Here is a 25,388-nt window from a genome sequence, read left to right on the forward strand (position 1 = left end):
TCTGTGACCTCATGAGCCCAGAGTTGTCACTCTTTTTTTGCATTCATTATTGAACTATTGTACCTAGCTGTGAGGCACACACGGCTTTGAAATATTAATTATTTCTTTGGCTATATCTATTAGTTCCCCAGCTTGTAATTACTTCAGAACAAATAAAAGGCCAAAATCCATAGTCTCTCCATCAGTGCCTTCTACATAGTAGGTATTCAACAAACATTTGAGTGACTATTACTTGTAGATTATCAGATACTGAAAGTCTTGTGACTTTTTTTCAATTATGTTAGTACATTTTAAAATGTTGTTTTCTGCAAGTCATGCAAGCCAAATATATGTGGATGTAAATAATTCTGAATGCACCTTACAGAGTTCCCCAATTTTTTAAAGGTCTATTTCTTCTGGTAGCCTCTTAATACAGGAAACTGAAATATGAAGAAATAAAGTGTGGTACCCAACATGATGCAAGTACTGGCAAAAGCAGAAACTAGTTACTGTTAGGTTCTCCTATTCAGTGGTTCTCAACTTTGGCTACACACTAAAATCATCTGGGTAAATTCTTAAAAATACCTATGCCAGGCCAATTATCCTAATCTCTAGGGTAGGGCCAAGGCGCTGGTAACTTTTTTAAATTCCCCAGGCGATTCAAATGTGTATCTGTGGTATAAAGCCACTGTACCTCTCGTAATTCCAATGTACAATGTGAATGCTGAGCGTTCCTGAGAAAATCATTGCCTAAGGTCTCTTCCACACACTACCATTTTCTGGGTTTTAAATACAGTCATGCAACACTTAATGATAGGGATACATTCTGAGATATGCATTGTTAGGCGATTTTGTCATTGTGCAAATATCATAGAGTGTACTTATACAAACCTAGATAGCATAGCCTACTACGCATCTAAGTTGTATGGTATAGCCTACTGCTCCTAGGCTACAAACAACACGCTACGGTACTGAATACTGTAGGCAACTGTAACATAATGATAAGTGTCTGTATATTTAAACTTATGTCAACATAGAAAGCCACAGAAAAATAAAGTATTATAATCTCATGGGACCACTGCCATATATGGGGCCCATCATTGAATAAAATGTCATTATTTGGTGCATGTATTTGAAACTGTGATTCTTTACCTCTTAAACTATTACACTTACTTTTCTCCTGAGTAGCATGCTTTAGATAAATCTCTAAGTAATAGTTCCTCTAGTTTCTTCAGAAACATAAACACACATGCAGAATTTTAGTAGAAAAAAAGATGCTCTACTTTATTACAAGAAGAGGTATGTTTGTGTGATTTGAGACTTTTATGATATCTGCTTAGGTTGTGTACGGGAGGCCCTAAAATATACCTTTTCATCCTTTCCTTATGAATCAATCCATCATAGCGGTTTACCTAATCCATTTTTATTAAATATTGTTTATCACTTCTGTACTGCTATCTATCCAACATCTTTCATTCTGATTGGCTTAGCCTTAAGAAAAAACTAATGCATGTTAACAGGCAGTAGAAAAATTACCTCTTTCATGAGCTCAGTGGTCTGAAGGTGCATGCTACATCAGGCGTGGCTGATGCCAGGTGGCTGGCTTGCGACACTTAGGAAGTCCCTCACACCTGTCAAGGGAGGCAGACTGCAAGAGAGAAGGCGAGTCTGACTGAGCAGGCGCGTAAGGGCAAACCCTGCTCCCAACTGCTGCTAGCAGAGCTCTAAAAATAAAGCGACAAAAGCACGGGGAAGGCAGAATGAATTCTTAACACTTGTACTCTTCTATTTCTGTCTGTTACGAAGCAGGTGATCTCAGTACCAAGCGATGAGTCTTTTAACTTTCTATATCCCTCACTTTCAGAAATGATCCTCATGACTGCATTCATTCCAGCTGTTTCAAATTCATAATCATAAAAAGAATCTTTTTTAATCTTTCGAGACTGCCCTCTCATAGGATTACATTCTAAAATAAGCTTCTTTGATATTCATTTGCCTATTTCACTTTGAAGATATTTTTTCACATGTATTATTCTGGAAAACAAAATGTTTACTCCTTTAATACTTTATATATTCTTTGAGAGAAGCAAGAGTTTTAAAAGCCATTCCTTTATCTAGAGAGTGTCTTCCAGGTAACAATCACTAGCCTAGAGAAAGTGAAAGTATGAACTTGTTAGCAACATCTTTTAATGGCCCTCCAAGTAAGGCCATATTTATTATAAATGTTATTTTAAATAATCTGGTGCCTGAGCAGCTCTGCGTGAGAGGGGAATGCAATGTAGTGGTTGAGAGAAAGTTTGAAATCAGATAGACCTGAGTTATAGCCCTGCCCCACTATTACTGTCTATATAGTCCAGAACAGGTGATTTAACTGCTCAATACTTCAGTGTCTTCATTTATAAAAAAGAAAATAACATCTTTCCCTGTTTTATAGAATTGAGACCAGAATTAAATAATATAAGCAAAACACTACCATACTGCTTGGTATCTAGTACTCAATAGATGCCACCAATTATTATTATTGCTAACAACAAATTTTTAACCAAATAAACAGCTGATGATTCAAAAGATAAAGAAGTAATATTATTTAAAATATGTTGCTGACATTTTAAAATAAGCACCTATATGTACATCCAAGAATCTAAAACCTCAAAGCCTATTCTCCATACAGGTATGCGGACACCTTGCCTCTTCCCATTCTTTCTGGTATATGGAGCAGAAGAACTAGAAGTAGAAAATATCTTGGGGAATTTTTCCTGAGTAGCAGTCTTCACTGGAGACACTTCTGCATTTTAATGCATTTCTCGCAATAGGCATGCACAGGACATGTCTAAATTTGCTGAGAAGTAAAAAAAAATTTCACAGCAATTCAGAGTACCTCAGGATGTTAAACTCCTTACCTCAAGCCAAACGAAAACTAAATCTCACACACACACACACACACACACACACACACACACACACTCCCCATTATCTGGATTTGCAAATCCCCAAAAAACCCTCTTTCATAGTTAATCATTACCACTTTACCTAAATCTCAAATGGTGCTGCTGAGCTGCCATCCACATAGGTGTCACCAAACACATTACAAGTCATTTTTAAATATAAACTTTGATCAAGACTCCAGGCCTGTATATATACTTCAAAACATCAGGTACATAATAAATATATACAATGTTATCTGTGCATTAAAAACACAAAAAACAGGCCATATCTCACATGTATTTGTATCTAGACACTTGATCAGTCTTCCAAAAACTGTTCAGGGCTTCACTTACATATTTGTAACTGCGTTCAAAGCTATCAGTGCTTGTAACTTTTTTTTTTTTTTTGAGACACAGCCTTGCTCTGTCACCCAGGCTGGAGTGCAAAGACACAACCTCAGCTCACTGCAACCTTTGCCTCCAGGGTTCAAGCGATTCTCCTCCTTCAGACTCCCGAGTAGCTGAGATTACAGGCACGGGCCACTAGCCCATCTAATTTTTTGTATGTTTAGTAGAGATGCGGTTTCAGCTTGCTGGCCAGGCTGGTCTCGAACTCCTGACCTCAAGTAATCTGCCCGCCTCAGCCTCCCAAAATTCTGGGATTACAGGCGTGAGCCACTGTGCCCGGCCTAGTGCTTGTAACTATTTAAACCATTTCCTCTGATTTGGTTCTCAAAGAATGTGGAAATAATTTGTTAGTCTCTTGGTAACTACTCAGTTTATTTCTGAAAGATATACCAAGAATTGATGATTTTCTAATCAGAAAATATTACAATCTGATCAGAAAATCATCAATTCTTGGTCTACGTGGTGAAAATTATGCAGAAATCTATGTTAAAAAGTACTTGATATTCAAAAAGTCTATTTAGAGTGAACATTATACATCTCCCTTGAAATTATCAAAACATTTTGTTAAATTCAGAATTAATTCAGAATTAATAACAGAAACATTTCCCGTTATTTTTCTCAAATGACAAAAGGAGAAAGCTCTAAAGTGTTTATAAGCCATTCAAATAAGCATTAACAGTTTGTTAAAAGTATTTAGTTTGCTAAATTCTCTTAACTGTAATAATTTAATCTTAAAAATTAGAGAAGTACTATTATTTGAATTAGTCCCATATCTATATATTATTTCTTTGTTTTCATGTCGAACAGATTTTGATAGACTACCTCAGTATTTCTCATATAACATCTCCAAGTAGTTCGTAATTAAACATTTCTTAGTCAATCGCTTTTAATCTTTTATATTTTGTCTGAGGAACAATTTTTATATCTGTGCAAAAGAAACTTCATATTAATTCATTAATTTTTCATCTCTAATATTTAACATTTACCCAAGGAAAATGGGTTATCAGCAAGTTTATTTCTACTCATGCCCTGGTTTCTCTGCCAAAGAATTGTTGTGTCTGCATTTTCAGGCCAGGGCTGTGAAGTGCCTCTTCAGAGTCTTCCCACCTCTGCCTGGCTGCAGAGCTTCACCCTCATGACCCACATCTCCCTGGGGAGCCCCAGGACAATGGCTGATATTGGGTTTGGCTCTCAAGCCCCATCATTCCTTAGGAAAATAAATGGACTTGTTTTATTATTCATACTTGGCAGAAAAACATTTGTTGAGATATTACCATTATTTCCCAAACAGCTCCATTATAAACAATGAGTCTTAATTGCAGTCAAATCCTTTGTAAAGACAAAGTAATTTAGGAAAAATATAAAGTTTTTAAGGTGGTAGATGTAAATACTTAATGTGTTAATTATTGTTAAAATGAGCCTATAAGTGATCTAAGAAACAATCTTGTTCTATTGGCTTTGTTTCTTCAGAGACTAAACACTGCTTGAACTATGATGGGAAATGCTTATTAAATTATTTGATTAATATATATACACACACACATATATATACTCACTAATACAGAATATAATATATATAAAATAAAAATATACCTTGAATTATTTTATTAATGATATACTATCCTGAATCAAAGTGTAACTAATGAAGTACTAGAATAATAATCTGAGATATAATAATAATACAGTCAAAATTTCATTTAGTTGGTCAACAAATAAACCTGGAGGCTATTTATGGAGCAAAATCATAGCATGCAATTACTGGTGTCTGCACTTCATCACTTCTAATGATGTCCAAACTTCATTTCAACTACAAGATGAGCTCAGAAAAAGCAGTCCTCAAGCAGCCCATTCACCAACCTAAAGGCAAGATTAATGGTATAAAAATCCAAGATGATGGCTTACTGAAAAAGATGAATAGCCTGATATCACATGTAAACATTGTGCTCTACAGTCTTCAAAGTATTCACATATACATTGCCTCATTTGAAAGTCACAACAACACATGGTGCTAGAGAAGAGAGTGAATTTGAATGCATTTTACTGATGAGGAATAGAGACTCAGAGATGTTTATTGCTGTACCCAAGGACCCCTGGCTAGGATGAAATGCCACAATCACATCTGACCCCACACACATATTACAGAAGTGGTTAAGGAAACATGAAACAAACATGGCGAAAGAAATAAATAGTGGGAAGACCTACTAAACGTAACTATGGACAATAATCTATTGCATACTAATTTGTGGGAAGCAAGAGCAGCAATGAGTATTAAAAGCATGTATAAAGCATTCCATCCAGGGAGGCCAGGGTAAACATAGTGTCAAGTCCTGAAAGAGAAGGCACACCACATTGATTCAGGCTACAAGTGATTCTGATCCATTCGAAGGAGGTGTATGTGTCCAGAATGTTTATTGTAAAAATATCTTTTTCAAGAAGTTGAACTTAACACTCAACAGCCAGCACTAACAGCTCAAAGTGAGCCTGGACTTTGATTCTACATGTCCATACACCCTAGAAGCGGACACCTCGGTAAAACTGACTGTTTAGTGCACTCGTTATAGCTACTCATTCATATTTATAATCACATCATTATCATTCTGACAATGCACATATTAACAAATTCATGTTAACTTAAAATGTCCCAAAATAGAAGGTACTATTCTCACATTACCTTATTTAGGGGAAGAAGAAAAACAACTTTCTAAATAGCTCCCTTTCTTATTAAACAAGTCTTTAAAAGCCTAACGTTTCTCTTTATTTCTTGGGAAATCTGTCTGGCAAGAATCATCCTATTCACCCATTACACATTTCCCAAACCTGGAGCAGATCCCCTGTGGTTGCACCACAGAAGAGTACAGGAAGACACATCAGATACAAATCTCTTTGTCCAAGAATGCTAGAAAAAATCCCTAGGCATGAAGTCTGCAAGTTGCATAAAAATACCTGAAATGGGCCCGGCATGGTGGCTCACATCTGTAATCCCAGCACTTTGGGAGGCTGAGATGGGCGGATCACCTGAGGTCAGGAGTTCCAGACCAGCCTGGCCAACATGATGAAACCCCGTCTCTACTAAAAACACAAAAATTAGCTGGGCATGGTGGTGGGTGCCTGTACTCCCTGCAACTCGGGAGGCTGGGGCAGGAGAATCACTTGAACCCAGGAGGCATTGCAATGAGCTGAGATCACGCCATTGCACTCTAGCCTGGGCGACAAGAGTGAAACTCCATCTAAAAAAAACCAAAAAAAAACCCTGAAATTTTGGTCTGTAGGACCTAATAAACAGGCAACATTGCATGTATTCTCACTCTGGTCAGGTAGGTTATGTATGACTCTTACCCAGTCATAGGCTGTGTGCCACATAAGACTTTGAATTTTGTCTTTAGCTTAATGCACTGCATCTTTTTTTTTCTTTAATCAGGCTTACTGCTTTAGATTTAGATTAATCTTAATTTAATTAATGTATATTTTCTTATAAGAGAAAAAAATGCCCAGAAGAAAAGCAAGATGGATGAATCAGTGTGTGTAGATCAGTATGTATACACATAGCCAGTAAAAGATCATCTTTTGGAATCCAAACACAGGAAAGATTGAATACTAAATAAAGGAATTATTTTAGAATTCCTTTAGAATTACAGGTGTGAGGTGGCTCACACCTGTAATCCCAGCTCTTTGGGAGGCCAAGACGGGTGGATTGCTTGAGGTCAAGAATTCAAGACCAGTCTGACCAACATGGTGAAACCTCATCTCTACTAAAAATACAAAAATTAGCTGGGCGTGATGGCGGGCACCTGTAATCCCAGCTACTCGGGAGGGTGAGGTAGGAGAATCACTTCAACCTGGGAGGCAGAGGTTGCAGTTAGCTGAGATTGCGCCACTGCACTCCATCATGGGTAACAGCGCGAGACTCTGTCTCAAAAAAAAAAAAAAAAAAAAAAAAAAATTAATAAAGAATTTAAAAATCTCATTTAAAATGTAATCATTGTAATAATTGTGGTATATGACAGTATGCTCCACCAGTCCTTAAATGACTGAATAGTGATGTCATGAGCATCCCAACAGAGCAGCAAAAAGAAGGTAGTGATGTCTGGATTCGTTTGCTCAGGCTACCATAACAAACTATTGTCAACCGGGTGGCTTAAAACAACATAAATGTATTGTCTCAGGGTTCAGGACACTAGAAGTCTGAAATTAAGGTGTCGGCAGGGTCATGCTCCCTCTGAGAGCTCTCAGGGAAGATCTGTTCAAGTTCTCTCCCCTTGCTACTAGTAGTTCTTTGGTGTATGGCAGCATAACTCCAGCCTTCACACGCACTCTCTATTTATAGCACTGATCCTGTGTACATGTCTGTGTCCAAATTCTTCCTTTTTATAAAGACATGCATCATATTGAATTAAGGGCCCACCCTACTTTAATATGATCTGATCCTAACTAGTTACATCTGCAAAGACCCAATTTCAAAATAAGGTCACATTCTGAAGTATTGGGGGTTAGAAATTCAACACAGGAATTTTGGGGGAGCACAAGTCAACCCATGTGGGTACTCGACAGCAGTCTCATATGTAATGCCTAAATTAGGATTGTTCTTGATATTAACAGTTTGCATAACTTGGCTACTTACAGCTGTTTAAAGCTCTTAAACTGCTATTGTGGAATATAATACATAGTAATTATCCCATTTCTTAATGCATGTAAAGGAAAGAGTGATCCAGCATATGAAGAGGCAAGAAGTGTTTCTCAGTCATTGTGGTTTATTCAAGTTAATACATCTACAATCTACATATATGTATAGAAGTTGATAAATATAGTTTCACTACATGTTACATATACACATTAGTAATATATAATCCAAATTTCCTAAAGATCACACCATATGGCAGATGTATTAGTAAGATAGCCTCAGCATAGGGCCACCACAAAATCTGTTGTCTGACCTGAACACTTTTGAGAGTGAAAGGGCACTATTAACAATTAGGCTAGACTACAAGCAAAAACCAGAGGATTCACAGATCTCCAGGAACAAGGGAAATTTACCCCTGGACATTTGACTGTACATTACATAATTACACTTCCTGCTTTACCAAGCACTAAATTTAACAGCTTAATTTAGAAAATAATTTGAACTACCCAATTTACCTGTTTTAATAGCATAGTCGTTAACAGGAATTAATGAATAAAACTCACTGATGTGACAAAACTTTAGCAAAATGCAAACACCACATCAGGATTATGAGAATCAGCCAGAATTGGACACCACTGGCCACGGAAACATGTATCATGGGTCAATTTACTATGCAGATTCAACTAGATATCTGCATTAAAGTAAAACCTTAGATCAGTGGTTTTCAACCCGGGGTGATTTTGCCCCTCAGGAGACATCTGATGATATCTGGAGACATTTTTTATTGTCATGACTTGAGGAGGGATTGCTTACTGGCATTTACTATGTAGAGAGAGACCAAGGATGCTGCTAAAATCCAACATTGCACAGGACAGCGCCCCCCGCCCTTCCACATCAAAGAACTGTCTGATCCAAAATGTCAATAGTCCTGAGGTTGAGAAATTCTGCCTTAGGTTATGTGAGAAAAATTAGTGGTTTTGCATTAATTGTGTGTTAATACTATGTTCCATAGATGCATTTTAATAGACATTAATAGTTATGTTCAGTCAAGTTTCTCTGATACGATTCTCCTACCTTGTCAAAATTATGAATTGTCACCAAATACTACACAATGAAGTACAAACAAGTTCTATAAAATTAAAATAAAATAGTCTAACATTCATCATGCTGTGTCTGAATTTAGAAGAGATGAAGGACTGGTCAGAAATATAAATGACCAGCATTCCTGATATTTTCCTGGCATCTACAAAATGCAAAACTAAATTACACGTAATGTTAATTGAGGATTCCAAAGATCTCTTAATTTCCAGTGTTCATGCATTACCAACTCATGATTTTTTTTTCCACCCTTAAATATGAAACTTGCACTGCTTTTAACCTACCACATTACCAAGGTCAGAAACAGAACCACTCTCATTGTCAGATAAAAGCATGAGAAAAGTATTCACAAATGTACTTAACTAGACATAAGGTGGAAATCCAGTTCTGTCTCTTATAAAATGCTAGAAATCTTCTCTATGATACACTTTAAAAGGAATAATTGCTTTAAATGTTTTGAAGTCCTTGCCGCATTATTTATAAACAACAACTTTGCAGAGTACTTGCCTGTGATAAATTTGTATTATGTTTTACGTGGATCAAATTTTTGACCTTCAATTCAGAATGACAAAAAATAGAAAAATCATAGCGAGCAGGAAAAAAACAAAAATAAGGCCACACCTTTCTCTAACATTGGTTGTTATTATTTAGCCCTTTATGGATAACACGTAACCATCTTTTACACTTCTTCAAGTCCATATCCTTCAAAACATCTTTATTCTTCTTATCCTAATGTTCCATCCCTCAATCTAACACACGGGTATTCAGGTATCTACAATTTTATTAAAAAGCCCTTGTGCTTTATTATTACAAAATACAACATACAGGGCAGTTTTTTCCTGACCATGCTCAGCTTATCAGAACTACTTTATTATGCACCACTGATCTCTATTTAAAATGATGACTTTGTTTTATAACAGAATCTAATGTTCTAAGGAGACAGTATCTGATGTTAGAAAGGGGAAAACCTCAGGAAGCATTCTTTCAAAACCTGCTCCATGACTTTATGCCAAGACATTGGTAAGCAAACTTTCAGAAGCAGATATCCCAGAAGCTCCTCTTCTGAAACAGTGTTTGACAGTAGCAATCACAAGTCAGAACAGAACTACGAAATAATTACCTTTTAAAAAATACGGTCTGCACTTAAATGGTCTACAGAGCAGAGATTTATCTGTGCTAATAAACTCTCTTTAAAATGACATCACTAGGAAGATTCTGCTTATCCAATGGTTTGAGACAGAAGGGTTCCTTTGAATTTTAGAGGGGAGAGGGCTCAAATCATGGGTGATGCATAAAAACAAGAATTTGAAATTGATCAATCAAGGAAGAGCGTTTGGGCACTGATACTCCAAAAAAGAATAAATATCATGGGAGAAGGGCAGGGAAAGAGAGGCAGATGAACACAAAGCCAAATTTCATCACAGTTGATGATTGCCTCCTGCACTACGAAGAATGCTTATATCCCTTTCAAGGTGCTTACCTCCATACAGGGCTTGCTCAGAACTCATCAGACCACAGATGCGCCTCAATTCATCATCTCATTGCAAATGAGGATGGTCAGGGAAGATAAAGAAAAACACAAAGAATCTTATTTCAGGACTATCTGAAGTCTACAGAATGATCTTACAGATAATTTGGAATCAACAATTCTGGTCTCCAAAAATTTCCCATGATGCAATAAATGTTTTGGTGGTTTCATCCATTTATATTCCTTAAACATACTTTGTCTTTTATTCCATGGATCCTTGAGAAAAGGCCTAACCATCCCCTAAGTGAAGCTGTTCACAAAGAAGAGAATACTTAATTTTTAAATGTGAGGTTTATGAGGCAACATTTGGCTTTAAATGCCCATCCCATATTTTTACCCAAATTGCAAATAAAGTAATTAAAATATTCATGTTTAAGGGTCATCTTGCCAAGATACATTAAATGATGTGCACATAAAATGTAATAATAATTAATATCTTACTGCAATAATTAACTATAATGGTCACTAAGGTGTTGGACAATTTCTATTGGTAAGATTTCAGCAGCTATCTCTTAGAATCATGGCCTCTGAATTCTCTTTCTTGAAGATTTTCATCCTTGATGAATAACCTCCATGATGTTATTTATAAGGAAATTTATCAATAACGTATTTGTTGTGAGCTTTATCCAGAAAATCACTTAAAAGGGAAAAGCTACTCTAGGAAGTTTAGCGAGAGTATGTCTAGCACTATTTATATTGGTATTCTTCTTGACCTGACATTGTAACTATTATCTGGGAGATGCAGCATCTTTGTAAAAAGATCTAGTTCAATTCAATTCGTTTTAAGTGACCTACTGGAAAGCAGAATAAGGACCCCTCAAGAGATTCTTGAAACACATAACTCTGATTTTCTAGGAAACTAGTTTATCTCAACAGTCTGGAAAAACTCCATAAAAGTTCTTGAGACAGCTGTTCCGGAAGAAGTGTATAGTGACAGATATAATGTAGTAAGGACTGCATGGAAAGGCATTTAAAAAAAATAGATAACCTTGTACTAGTCTTTTGATATAATTTATGCCTCGGTTTCATTAGGTAAAATCCTACGTGCAACACAGAACATCATTGGCAACAGGCTGTCAGAAAAATCTCCAATAGAACAGAAAATAAGCAAAAGATGCTTTGTCAAGAAAAAAAAAAATTTCCATGCATTTTAATTCCAGTGTGCACAGATGCCTGGAAAGAAACTAAGGTCCACAAAACGAAAAAGCTCTGCAATTCTCACTATTTGCTAACTGAACATCTGAACCAAACTTAAATGACACATTCCATTCCTTGAAAACTTTTAATTGCCTTTTGCAAGAATATATTGTTTAATTCTGGATGTGTTTCAATACAGGGAGAATTATTTATACTTTTATACTTTCGCAGACACTCTGAGATCTGAGTTATCAATGGAGACTTTTATATAGCCTCAGCCCCATAGGCCAAATATAGTTTAAACAGATATATATATATATACACATATATATACACTTTCTTTAACGTAGAGAGAACTCAACCTGCCCCAGGCATGCATTAATGTTTTTATCTTCATTCTTGGAAATAAAATCTTTGTGGGTTAACAATTTTACATACATCTGCTTCTTGACTATATACAAATAATCTCAGAAGCCATCAAAAGGGAATAGCTACCTTCAGATTAGCTGATTTACTGAAACTGTGAACAAAGAGTATGCAGTCCTCCTTTTCACTGCAGTATCAAAATAGTTGGTTTGCTGACAGCAAGTGTTTGAATTCATGGCAAATAGTAAATGTTCTAAAGAGAACACATTAAAAGCCAAATTTGCTTATGAGCAACAAAATTCTGGCAAGGAACTACAGAGCTTGTAGTTCCTCGTCAAATAGCAGGCTTCCTTCAAACCAAAGCATTACGATTACTTTGAGGAAAAGGCCATTGCGATCCATAGCTAAAATAGAAAGTAAGTGTTAAAGTAGAGCCTATCACTTTCATGTAAAATCATTTAATGTGAAAATCTTCTATTGTAGTTTTTGTAACGCCATTTTCAAACTGAAAACGGTAATTTAGTTATGTCCTAAATACTCAAAGTAAACTAGAGCTATTCAGATTATGCTACTCTGAGGCTGCTAATCTGGGAACTGTGTCTACCAGTCCACAAGAAAAGTGCACAAATTGGGAGTGTTTACACACTTTTAACACAGTTTGGAAAGAGTAATTTTATGGCTGTGGAATTTAATTAAGTAAAAGAAGGTTTATAATATGTATATCTTTTTAAATTTCATTTTTCTATTAATTGATTTTCATACCATTTCACAAAAATATACCTTTGCAATGGATATAAAATTTACAAAATAAATAAATCAGCCCTACCCCTTTAGCACGGTTAGTGTGAAAAGCACTAAATTAGACACTTACTCTGACCAGTGTTCCCTGGTGCTAGCAAATTAATTATTGCTAGACTTATAACAAGAAAATCCTGAACAAATCAGACAACCAGCAGCACTCCGAAAATAAAATGACTTAGGACATGCACAGGCTGAGCAGGGAAGCACCTGTATGGAGCATATGAAGGACCTACTTTTTAAAGGAAATTTACTGAGTACCCAGTACATAAGCAGTATTAAAAAGCATGTCATCGTTATTTTTTTCTTTGAAAAACAGAACTCATAGCTATTCACCTAAATCTACTCACTGAAATGAAGAAATCATTAATACTTTATAACTGGGGCGTTAGAGGACATTACCATTACATACTGATTCAAATGAAAAAATCAGATGCTGTTTAGGACTGTAGAGTATTGGCTAGTTTATGCAGGCAAATAAATGGATATTTTTCAGGAAAGACCCAAGTATAAACCTTAATTTGGAAGGATCATAATCCTTTACATTTCAAAAGAATTTTTATAATTTTTCTACATATTTATTGACAATAATGGTATAAATTGGCTTAAACCATAGCAAAGAGAATTCTTCTTTGCAGAAAGTGAAAAGTTCAGCTAACTAATGATGACAGCACCCTTAATGACTAGTTAATGAGCTACTGGAGTTTACTTTTCTTATAGGAAGGATCAGAACTAATGTGACCCAACACAGTTTGCCTGAAGGCAAAAGAGTAATGGGTCATCTGATGCTTCACAGCATTTCCCAAATCTGTGAGCACGTAAAGTAGGAAAGAAACGAGCATTCACATCTTTTAGTTTTTGGTATATTTGTGATTGCTGTCTAATATAACACTTGTGGTAGGCAGGATTCTGAGATGATTCTCGTAATTCCCACTCCTGCAGAACCCATTCTCCTTGAGTGTGAGTGGGGACCATGATATGAAGGGATGTCACTCCCTTAATTATGTGACGTTATGTGGTAAAGGTGACACGATTCTGCAGATGGAATTCAGATCTCACATCACTTGATTTTCAATGAATCAAAAAAGGGAGTATAATGGATGATCTAACTTAATCAGCTGAATGCCCTTCAAAGGGGGATTGAGCCCCCTTTCTGAATGAAGAGAGTTTCCCTCTAGTCTACAAGAAATAAACTGCCATGTTGTGAGAGGACCTTTAATAGGGCCTCAACAACCACACGATTTTGAAAGAGGAGCAGGAAGTAGCCCCATACGGGAATGCAGTCCAGGCAACACCTTACTGCAGCCTTGTGAGACTGAACAAGGGGCCACCACGACTCCTCAGCATTGAAACTGTTAGATAATAAATGTATATTGTTTTAAACCATTCAGTTTGTGGTAGTATGCTACACAGAATAGAAAATACCAAACCAAAATAAATAAATAAATACATTTACATTACCAAATTTTAAACATGAGATTCAATTTTTTTTTTTTTTTTTTTTTTTTTTTTTTAAGAGACAGAGTCTTGCTCTGTTGCCGAGGCTGGAGTGCGGCTGCTGGATCATAGCTCACTGCAGCCCCAACGTTCAGGCTCAAGTGATCCTCTCACCTGCATAGCTGGGACTAATAGGTGCATGCCAGCACACCCAGACAATTATTTAATTTTCAGTAAAGTGAGGTCTTGCTGCATTGCCTAGGCTGGTCTCAAACTCATCCTCCTGCCTCAGCCTCCCAAATTGCTGGGATTACAAGTGTGAGCCACCGCGCCCAGCCCAGGATTCATTTTATCTTTGCATAAAATGCCTTTATGAAGATTCTGTTTGGGGCTGGGCGTGGTGGCTCACTCCTGTAATCCCTGCAATTAGGGAGGCTGAGGCAGGTGGATCACCTGAGGTCGGGAGTTCAAAACCAGCCTAGCCAAGATGGCAAAACCCCATCTCTTACTAAAAATACAAAAATTAGCCGAGCATGGTGGCACATGCCTGTAATCCCAGCTAGTAGGGAGGCTGAGGCACGAGAATCCACTCAACCCGGGAGGTGGAGGCTGCAATGAGCCAAGATTGCACCACTGCACTCCAGCCTGGGTGAGAGAGCGAGACTCTGCTTCAAAAATAAATAAATAAATAAATAAATTAATTAATTAAATTTGGTTTGTTTAGATTCACTGAAGCTTAAATTAGTCATCAGTCTTTGATTTCCTCTGTATAATCTGATTCACATCTTTTTTGTATACATGTTGAGGATCTAACATGTATTTCTAACTCTTCTCATTTATTCATGCCTCTACACTAGGAGGAAAACTCATCAACTGGCACAATAAAAGGCCGCACATAAAAGACTGCACACACCCCTCTTCTATACTTTAAAACGCCTTATGAGCTCAGATACAAATTCTTGAAAAATTAGAATTGATACTTTAAACAGCATAATGTAATTGATTTTTACTTTTCTCAAAATATTTCATAATATACATTTATTACTCAAGGTAAACCATGATGATACGTGTGTTGCTCATCTTAGCAGAAAAAAAAGCGCCATTCTATATTACAAGTAGTACAGTAATTATTGCTTATGTATCTTTAACGTTACAATTTTCCGTTTGCAAAGATTACTAGAACTAATATTGTCAAGGGAGAACACCTAGGGTCTCTTTCACAGAACTAAAATCATCAGGGACAATGGGCCACTAAAATTATTTTTCTGCACACGAGGTCAATTTTTCTGAAAGGTCAATGACTTCATTATATACTACAATATACCCCCCTACCCTTATTCAAGGTTTTGCTCTGTCTCTTTCTGGGGTTTCAGTTACCCGCAGTCAACCAAAGTCCAAAAGTGCTACAGAATGAGACAGAGAGGGAGAGAGACCACCTCCACACAACTTTTATTACAGTGTATTGTTATAACTGTTCCATTTTATTAGTTGTTTTAATCTCCTTTCTGTGCCTAATTTATAAACTTTATCATAGGTAACGTATACATAGGCAAAAACATAGTATATATTTTTAATTGGTAATATACGCAGTTTCAGGCATCCACTGGGGGGTCTGGAAATGTGTCCCTAGTGGATAAGAGGGAACTTATCTGTACTTGATAAGTCCTTCAATCAGATGCAAAAAGAAGCTTGGTACCATACTATGCCTTAGCACAATTTGGATGGTAGCAAAATGTTTAAAAGAGAGGAAAACATCAAACTTCATGATTTTTGCTTTCAGAAAGGAGAAACTTAAAACAGTGGGAAAATAAACTTTTCAGGAGCATAACCACAAGCATGGGAGTGCTCAAGTACCAAGAAAGATCTAATTTATGGTCAATAGATACATGAATTACAATTCTGTAACAACTAAAACCAAGTTTTTAAGAAACAGGAGGTGAGCAATTATGTGTTGGATAGTGCTAAAGCCAGAAATTCTTCCTTACAAGATGTTACCAAGGTAGGTCTTACATCTAGTTAATGGTGGAAGCAAACAGGAACCCATGTCACCTGATTAGACTGTTATCCTGCTTCTAATCAGAGTATATTTGTTCAGTGCTTTCTACATGCAGTGTTTTACATGAATATTTTTAATCCTTACAAGAACCCTATGAAGTTTTATCAATGGGAAGGTTGACTTGTTCAAGTTACCCAGCTAATTGTAGAGCTGAGCTTTGAATCTGCACTTTTAACCAACCATGCAAGTTCCATGAAATAATTAAACTCTGATGTTCAAAAGCATCAATTTTTTAATGCAATGACTTCTCTTCTATACCATTAATATGGTACTAGTTATGAACCATTTTGAGGAGAATTAAAAAGTCACTCAAATGAATATCTGTCCTCTGCTTCAGATGAGGAAACCTGATTAGAAAGGCAGCAACCCAAGGCCAGATGCAATGGCTCACGCCTGTAATCCCAGCACTTTGGGAGGCTGAAGCAGGAGGATCACCTGAGGTCAGGAGTTTGAGACGAGCCTGGGCAACATAGTGAGACAGCAAGACTCCGTATCTCCAAAATATTTTTTTAAAACTAGCTAGGCATGGACAACAGAGCAAGATCTTGTCTTTAAAAAAATAAAAAAAAAAAACAACCAAACAAACAAAAAACAGAAAGGCCGCAACCACACCATATATGATCACTTTTTAGAATTGTAATTACTTGATAGTCACATACAAGAATGAAGCTTTAATGATACTCAGCATAGATCCAACATCTAAATCCATTTAAATTATAGGAAACCTGTGTAACTTGGCAGGAATCTGTACTGATTTAGTAAACAGAAAGGATATGGAGCAAACAGCCATCTTCAGCTTCAGACAAAAGCCATGACACATAGCATAAAAAATCTTAAACATAACCTCAGGACGATAAGCAAGGAACCATCTGTTGCATTTTATTTATTTATTTTATGACTTGGACCTCCCTTTCCCACTCCCATTCCAGAGATTTTCCCCTAGTGTTCTAATCAGATAAATGTGAAAAGCATAAGAGAAAACAGTAATCTTTACTAATCTCCATAGATGCCTCCAGGAGTAGATTAGAAAATCAAGAAAAATGTCTAGTTCTCATGGCTCCACATTAGAATCAGAAAAGATGAAAGAACTAACACTTTTCACTCTTTGCTCAATAAATTCAGTGGAATATACATAGACAAGTACTTCATGGCCTCTCATTTAAGCCTTACAATTTCCCCTAAAAGGTACGGTATGTGATACTCTTTTACAGAATATGAAATGAAACTGAAAGAAAATTAACTTTCCAAGATCACACAGGCTATACCAGAAGCAGGGTTCAACCTTGGGATTCTCTGACTCAAAATCCTGAATATTCCCACCATACCAGATTGCCTACCTTGAGTCCTCTGAACTACCATAGCATAGACTCATATGGTTCTGGCTTTACTTAAGTATCTATCAACTTAGCAATTTTTGGGAGTTAGTAGAGCAATACAGAACCACTGTGGGTTTGAAGATGTGAAAGAGTAGGATCACAGGATTCCGACTGGACAAAAAAGTAAAATAATCAGCAGTTATATATCACATCCACTTTGATGTTTCAGTTACTCCTAATAAATTTACAATCTTTTCCATGGATGATGGCATTTCTGGATACTACAAAGCATTTTCAGGTTTTATAATGTTTTCTAAATGTATATATTCTATGTACATGTAGCATATCTGAATCTGCATGTATATTTTCTTCATATCTTATAACTTTCACTTGATATAAATCATTATAATATATATATGATGTTTATTGTGTAATATGTATTATATGTATGCACATATCATATAAATATGTACATATCTGTGTATGTGACTGATGTATGTGTTTCTCTGCAATTAGGGTAGATATATAGAGGCAACAGAAGGAAGAAGGAAAAAAAATCGATTCTGAGTAGCCTGCTGACCCCAGGTTTTGGCTCCCTGTGCATATTACAAGAATAGAGTCCAGGAGCCAATTTACTTCACATGTGGAAAAACCCAAAAGGGGTAGGACCAAATCCAAGACTTGCAACCTTCAAATGGCTCCTCTGTCACAGTCATGTACAGCCGGGACTCAGCTGGCCTTTAGATGCCACACAGACAGGTTGTGTCACATCTGATAATTTAAGGAGATGAATGACCTCATATAATTATCACGCATGGTTTGGTCTGTGATGAGTTACCATTCCCCTATGTTTATTCATTACCATCGAGGAAAAATATAAATTTTAAACAATTACTCACCAGTAGACCTTGACACCCATGTATCAATCCTCTGGGAACTAAGCTACCCATTCACAATAAAATTTTGCCTCATAAAAATTAATGCCAATTTCTACACTTATATCGACAGGAAAATCAGGTGTTTGGACTGACAGCCAAGCAGCTAATATGTTTAATTTAGAGCAGTCTGCACAGCCTCCATTGTGCCCATCTTCCTGAGGCTTCCTATGGCCCATTTGTTTAAGTCCCCCAACATTTTTGCAGATGTAAATTTAAGTCAATTCTAATAAAATGTCATGACAAAGACAGGGTGGTATTTTTAAAGTGACAAACTTCATAAAAATTTTACACATTCTTTTCTATGGCAAATGTCAAAATGACTGCTATAAAAAGGCCATGTTGGCTGGGCGCAGTGGCTCACACCTGTAATCCTAATACTTTGGGAAGCCGAGGCAGGCAGATCACCTGAGGTCAGGAGCCCGAGACCAGCCTGGCCAATATGGTGAACCCCGTCTCTACTCAGAATATAAAAAAATTAGCCAGGCATGGTGGTTGGCACCTGTAATCCCAGCTACTCAGGAGGCTGAGGCAGGAGAATTGCTTGAACCCAGGAGGCGGAGGTTGCAGTGAGCTAAGATCAGGCAGTTGCACTCCAGCCTGGGTGATAGAGACAGACTCCATCTCAAAAAAAAAAACCAGATTCCTGGCATCGAAAGCTTGCTGCTTCAATGGTTATCATCAAGTTGTAATTATTAATCATTAGTCATGGTATTAATGTATTGGTTAATCTAAAACATCTTTTATCCATAAATCAACTACAAATTTGCACCAGAAATTTTATTTCGGTGTTTGATTTCTACCAACAAGAGAACAGTGTTTATGAGAGGCTCCACTCCATTTATATTGCAAAGTGAAGGGCTGGAGTTAGATGAGTGTAACTAACCATCAGCTGGATGAGTCAAGTAAACGCTGGCCTTTTTCAGTACGCTCTTGGCAGATTTTTGCCAACTTCTGTATTGGTTGCGAAAAATGCAACTGGTCTTGATTTTACTATCCTGCACTTGCTCAATTTGTAGGGTAGTCTGGAATCATTTCTATAAACATCCTGGATAGATTGCATTATTAACTTTCAGATATTCTGTTTTGAGGCTAAAAACTCACATCTTTGACAATGAGAGGATATTGGTGGTAAAGCTATGACTTTTAAAAATAGATTCACTCTCTGTGGCACAGTTCTCCTACAACAGGTGCTGACTGAAATGTCACAACAAAGCACATCAAATGCTTTGTGGTTCTGCTTTCTTCACGGTCTCTTTTAGGACACTGGTTTTGTCCTTAACCTAGGGATGGAACAGTTCACCCACCCTATTCCACTTACACTCCACTGCATCTCTTTCCCTTTCCCTTTTATGATGAAAGGCTGCACAGGTTTTAGGAGGAGACATTTTTAAGACCTGCTAAGCATCCCTTTTTCCATTCATTTTAAGTTTTTCTCATGGCCCAAATGGTTATATATTAGCACAATAATCTAGCTCACTAATCCATAGTCATCAATTCATGATCTCTTAAAGGCAGAAAAACCACATAAGGCACACATAATGAAGCCTGGCTATTAAACAGTCCTTCAAAGTTCCCCACGCATTCTTTCATTTAATCCTCACGATAACATTGGATGCAGGAAGCAAAAATACTATCTTTGTTCTACAGATGGAGAAATCAAGGCTGAGAGTTAGTTATGCTCTACTTTACATGACTCCTCTCTCTCAATCTTATTGCTGGAATATGCAGCCAGGCGAGATAATAGATGTTAGGACCTCAAAGCTCCTGCAAAGGGCAGCAAAGTTCAGCAGGTAAGTATAGGAATCTAGAATTGAGCTGCTTGAGATCAAATCTGAACTCCTAAGGAAATTCAAAAAAGTTCTTCATACCCTAAACTTGTTCCCGCATTTACAAAACAAAGATAATAATAATACTTATCTCCGAGGATTGCCTTGAAGGTTAGATGGATTAAAAAACATGAGGCCAGGCGCAGTGGCTTACGCCTGTAATCCCAGCACTTTGGGAGGTTGAGGTGGGTGGATTACTGAGGTCAGGTGTTGGAGACCAGCCTGGCCAACATGGTGAAACCCTATCTCTACTAAAAATACAAAAATTAGCCAGGCATGGTCGCACACACCTGTAATCCCAGCTACTAGGGAGGCTGAGGCAGGAGAATCACTTGAACCCAGGAGGTGGAGGTTGCAGTGAGCCGAGATCATGCCACTCCACTCCAGCCTGGGCAACAGAACAAGACTCTGTCTTAAAAAAAAAAAAAAAAAAAAAAATTGGAGAGTACTAATTAATAGTGCCTGGCATACAGAAGGAGCTCAAAAATGTCAGAAAACAATATTATTGTAATTGAAGGATGATTGTTAGTAATTATTACTGTTCAGACACTGCAGGTGGAGACACCAAAATTAGTTCAAACTGTGAATATCTATGGGAGAGAAAAAAGAGCAAAGTCACAAAAGGGAAATAAATAGCCCACCCTAACTCTTCTCATCTCTTGCCACAAACCGCAAGCATGGTTTTTCCACACTGCAATAGTACCAATGAGATGAAGACTGATTCTTAGATCCACTGGCATTTGCAATCCTAACCATTCATTCATTCATCTTGGAAACTCAGGAACTGCCGTGATGGCAAGTGCCAGTAATTTCCAGACCTTCAAGAGACCTGAGATGCCTCAGTGAGGGTTAACCAAGGATATGCTTTGCAGGGATATTCTGTCAGTTTTTTGTTTGTTTATTTGTTTAGAGATGAGCCTATGTTGCCCAGGCAAGATTTGAACTCCTGGGCTCCAGCGATCTTCCTGCCTCAGCCTCCCCAACAGCTGAGCCTACAAGCGAGCCCTCGCCCAACTTCCGGTGGTTTTTTTATCTTCTAGAGTTTACTGTTTTCTTTTCTTGACAAGGATCTGTTTCGACCAAAACTTCTCCCTTCTACTGGGGGCAGGAAGCACCAATAGAGTGGGGCAGTAAACCACTACTATCTGCTCAAAATTAATGAATAAGTAATGCTCAATTGCCAAAGGAAAGAACTATTTGTTCTTTTATCTGTTTCTTTTTCAATGATATTACTGGAAGATCTTTCTACCACAAGCACCACACACTTTTAAAATCTAATGACATCGGCTGGGTGTCGCGGCTCACGCCTGTAATCCTAGCACTTTGGGAGGCCAAGGCAGGTGGATCGCTTGAGGTCAGGAGTTCGAGACCAGCCTGACCAATATGGTGAAGCCCCATCTCTACTAAAAATACAAAAAAGTTAGCCGGGTGTGGTGGCATGCGCCTGTAGTCCCAGCTACTCAGGAAGCTGAGACAAAAGAATCACTTGAAGCCGGGAGGCAGAGATTGCAGTGAGCTGAGATCACACCACTGCACTCCAGCCTGAGTGACACAGTGAGACTGCATCTCAAAAAAAAAAAAAAATTCTAATGACATGTTATAAAACTACATGAATCTTTAAGATGATAATCTCTCCTAGGAAAGAAGTAAATGAAAAATAAAGACAAGTGAGAACCAAATGTTGCTGTGTCCAAAGGTAATATAGTGGCAAACTGGAGTCTTGTTACTACCACTGAAAGAAAAACTCTAGTCCATTCCTCTCAAAATTTGAATATTACTAATGTGTATGTATTACATTTCTGAATTATGTCATTCCTTCTTGAGAATGGAATATGTAATTTAAATCATTCCTCTAAAAACATCTCCAGTAAATTAAAATTATATCTATCCTGTATTCCAACCATCTGCTTTAATTCTCAAGGCTGTTTCATATTTCAAAAGTTACTTTGTAAGACATTGTGTTTAGTCTTGATCCCTTCCTCACCTGCCTCTATCAGAATATTCATCCATCAATCATGGCATCTCATTGCTTTCATCTCTCTGACATTTGGTCTTCTCCCTCTGAGATACTGGAATCTCCCCTCTGGTAACACTATTTAGTTGTCTGTACAGCCTTCCACACCTTCCCCACCCTTCTCACCAGAGCCTTTTTCTGAGAATCGGCTCTTCCCCTATCCAGGGTAATAGCAACTGGCCTTTTACCATGTAATACCTCCTAAGAAGACTGGACCAGATATGGTGAACTAACCCAAGCTCAGGCAACCAGAGTCTCTTTTCCAAATCCCATCTCCTGGTCACAATTAAATGGACTGTAAGTGGCCATCTGGCCCATATTCAGACTGTCAACACATCTTCTTTGGGAGGTTATCTTTAGGACTAGAATTCTACACTCAAGCTGGTTCAAGGCTTCAAAGGAGAAAACATAATCCCTCACAACCATTCAACACCATGAGCACTGGAGGCAGATAATGCCAATTTATAGAGAAAGAGAAGAAAGAAGTGACACAAAGAAAAGCAGAAAATGACTTGAGAGATTATCATGATAGCAGTCTCACCTTTTTCTGCAGTTGTTGGAACATCCTTGACCTGAACTCCCATGATGGATCATCCAGCTCCACTACCATTTAAAAATATTTCTCTTTTTGGTTTAAGATAGTCCTATGGTTTTGTACAATTTACAATCCCAAACGGCCTAATATTAACTTACTATTTATTGTTTTTTCTTAACTTTTATTTTTAAGTTGAGGGATAAAAGTGGAGGTATGTAACATAGGTAAACTTGTGTCATAGGGGTTTGTTGTACAGATGATTTCATCAGCCAGGCATTAAGTCTAGTACTCATTAGTTATTTTTTCTGATCCTCTCACTCCTCCCACTCTCCACCCTCTGAAAGGTCCCAGTGTGTGTTGATCCCCTCTATGTGTCCATGTGTTCTCATTATGTTGCTCCACTTTATAAGCGAGAACATGCAGTATTTGGTTTTCTGTTCCTGTGTTAGTTTGCTAAGGATAATGTCTTCCTCTGAATTTACTCTATTATCTCTCACTTTCCTCATGTCACCGAATTCCTGGAAGGAACAATCTGCACTTGTCTCCATATTCTCAACTTGACCAACTCCTCAAGCCACTGAAACCATGCTTCTGTCCCTGACACGCTACTCAGACTTCTTTCTTTCATCAGCGGCCTGATGACTTCCTTTAAGGGGTCATCTAGTTTGACCTCTCCGCAAAATGAAACTGTAAATCAAGGCCCTTCTTTTGAAACTCAGTGTCTATCTTAGTAGATTATAGATAAATATGTGTTAAATACATGAAAAAAATCCTTCTTCTGCCTTCAAAGGTATTGCTCTCTGAATTTGTCTCCAAACTCTCTTTAGATACTTTTTTTTTTTTTTTTGAGACGGAGTCTCACTCTGTCACCCAGGCTGGAGTGCAGTGGCACAATCTTGGGTCACTGCAACATCCGCCTCCCGGGTTCAAGTGATTCCCCTGCCTCAGCCTCCTCAGCAGCTGGGACTACTGGCGCATGCCATCACACCCGGCTAATTTTTTGTATTTTTAGTAGAGATGGGGTTTCACCGTGTTAGCCAGGATTGTCTCGATCTCTCCTGACCTCATGATCTGCCCACCTCGGCCTCCCAAAGTGCTGGGATTACAGGTGTGAGCCACCATGCCCGGCCCAGATACATATTTCTAAGGGCCTAACAGACATCTAAAAGACACTGCAAACTCCAAATGTCCAACGATCAACCTACTCCCACTCTCACAACATCAACCTGCATTCCTCCTGTGTTCTCTAGCCTACAAAATTTAATGACACATGATCTACATGTTAGAGATCTAAAAGTCTTCTCCAATTCTTCTTCCTTTCCTGATTCCCCAAATCTCACAACCACCAAGTCCTGAAATTGTACTTCTACTTCATACCTGCTTCACCTTCTCACTGCCACTAATCTTTTGAAACCTCGGGCATCATCTCTGGTTCAGTGAATGCTGCAATGGTATACTAACTAGTCTCATTGCCTCTGCCTAATATACTGGCCCGCCTTAATCCATCTTCTACATATTATGATTCAAACCTATTACTTTTTGTTTTTTAATTTAAAAATCTCAACAGCAACACAGGATAGAAGACCAAATTTGTGTTGGTACACCAAACAGGGCTATTGCAAATGTCGATGTAATATGAGCACTGCTCATCCCCTCCTTGGGTCAGGATGCAAGAAATTTATAACCAGACTTAAGCCAATAGCTACCAACATCACTTCCAATTGACAAGTCCAATGCCTAACAAAGAACAGACCACGTTTCTTTAGACCATGCCCCTTCAGTATGCAATGTACTTTTTCCTTGGTCATGCTCTGATGTATCCCAGTGTTCCATAGTCAGCTTGGAGTTGCTAATGTTTTCCTTAGGGACTCTCTTCCCTCAGTTTGTATTCTCAACATGTAGCTCAGCGCAGTACGTAATTTGCACTGAATAATAATAATCATCACGTTAATTGTTGAATTAAATTATATTTGGTGTTAAAAAATATTTGAAACAAGAAATATTTAAAAAGGCAGTATAAATTAAAACAACTTCAAAAATAAAATGTACTATTTATTTAGAAGCCTAGTTTTAAGTATACTACCTAGAAGGCTGCTTACCTGCAAGTTATTTCTTTCTTGTAATCTAATGAAAAAAATTTTCTAATGGAATTTCTTTCTTGTTGATTAGCACTTAAGCTCTTAATTAAATGTTATACTAGTGTTTCTTATCCAATAAACCATTTCCCAGAATTTCATAAAAACTAAGAATTTTTAAGTACTTAAGTTCTGAGATCTAGATAATTTTATTGTCTTTCGTCTCTAAGGTGAATTTCCAAATGTGAATATTTAAGCTTCTAAAAATGATTATTATGTTTAGGAAGCAGCATTTCCAATATAACCAAGCTCATATGGGAAATGAAGAAAACAGA

General features: G+C 37.4%; 1 protein-coding gene across 19 annotated transcripts in view; it reads right to left on the bottom strand.

The window, feature by feature from the left end:
• Positions 1-25,388, bottom strand: part of CACNA2D1 (calcium voltage-gated channel auxiliary subunit alpha2delta 1) — a 496,237-nt gene that overhangs the window by 463,408 nt on the left and 7,441 nt on the right. Inside the window, exon 1 of one of the 19 annotated variants that reach the window (XM_016957657.4) lies at positions 1,516-1,616. The exons of the other annotated variants lie outside the window; for them this stretch is intronic. The gene's annotated coding sequence lies outside the window, so the exon portion shown is untranslated. Of the gene's footprint in view, positions 1-1,515; positions 1,617-25,388 lie in introns of those variants that run through there. 19 annotated transcript variants of the gene reach the window in all.

The sequence above is a fragment of the Pan troglodytes genome, chromosome 6 (genome assembly GCF_028858775.2).
Source record: "Pan troglodytes isolate AG18354 chromosome 6, NHGRI_mPanTro3-v2.0_pri, whole genome shotgun sequence".
Classification (NCBI taxonomy): Eukaryota; Metazoa; Chordata; class Mammalia; order Primates; family Hominidae; genus Pan; species Pan troglodytes.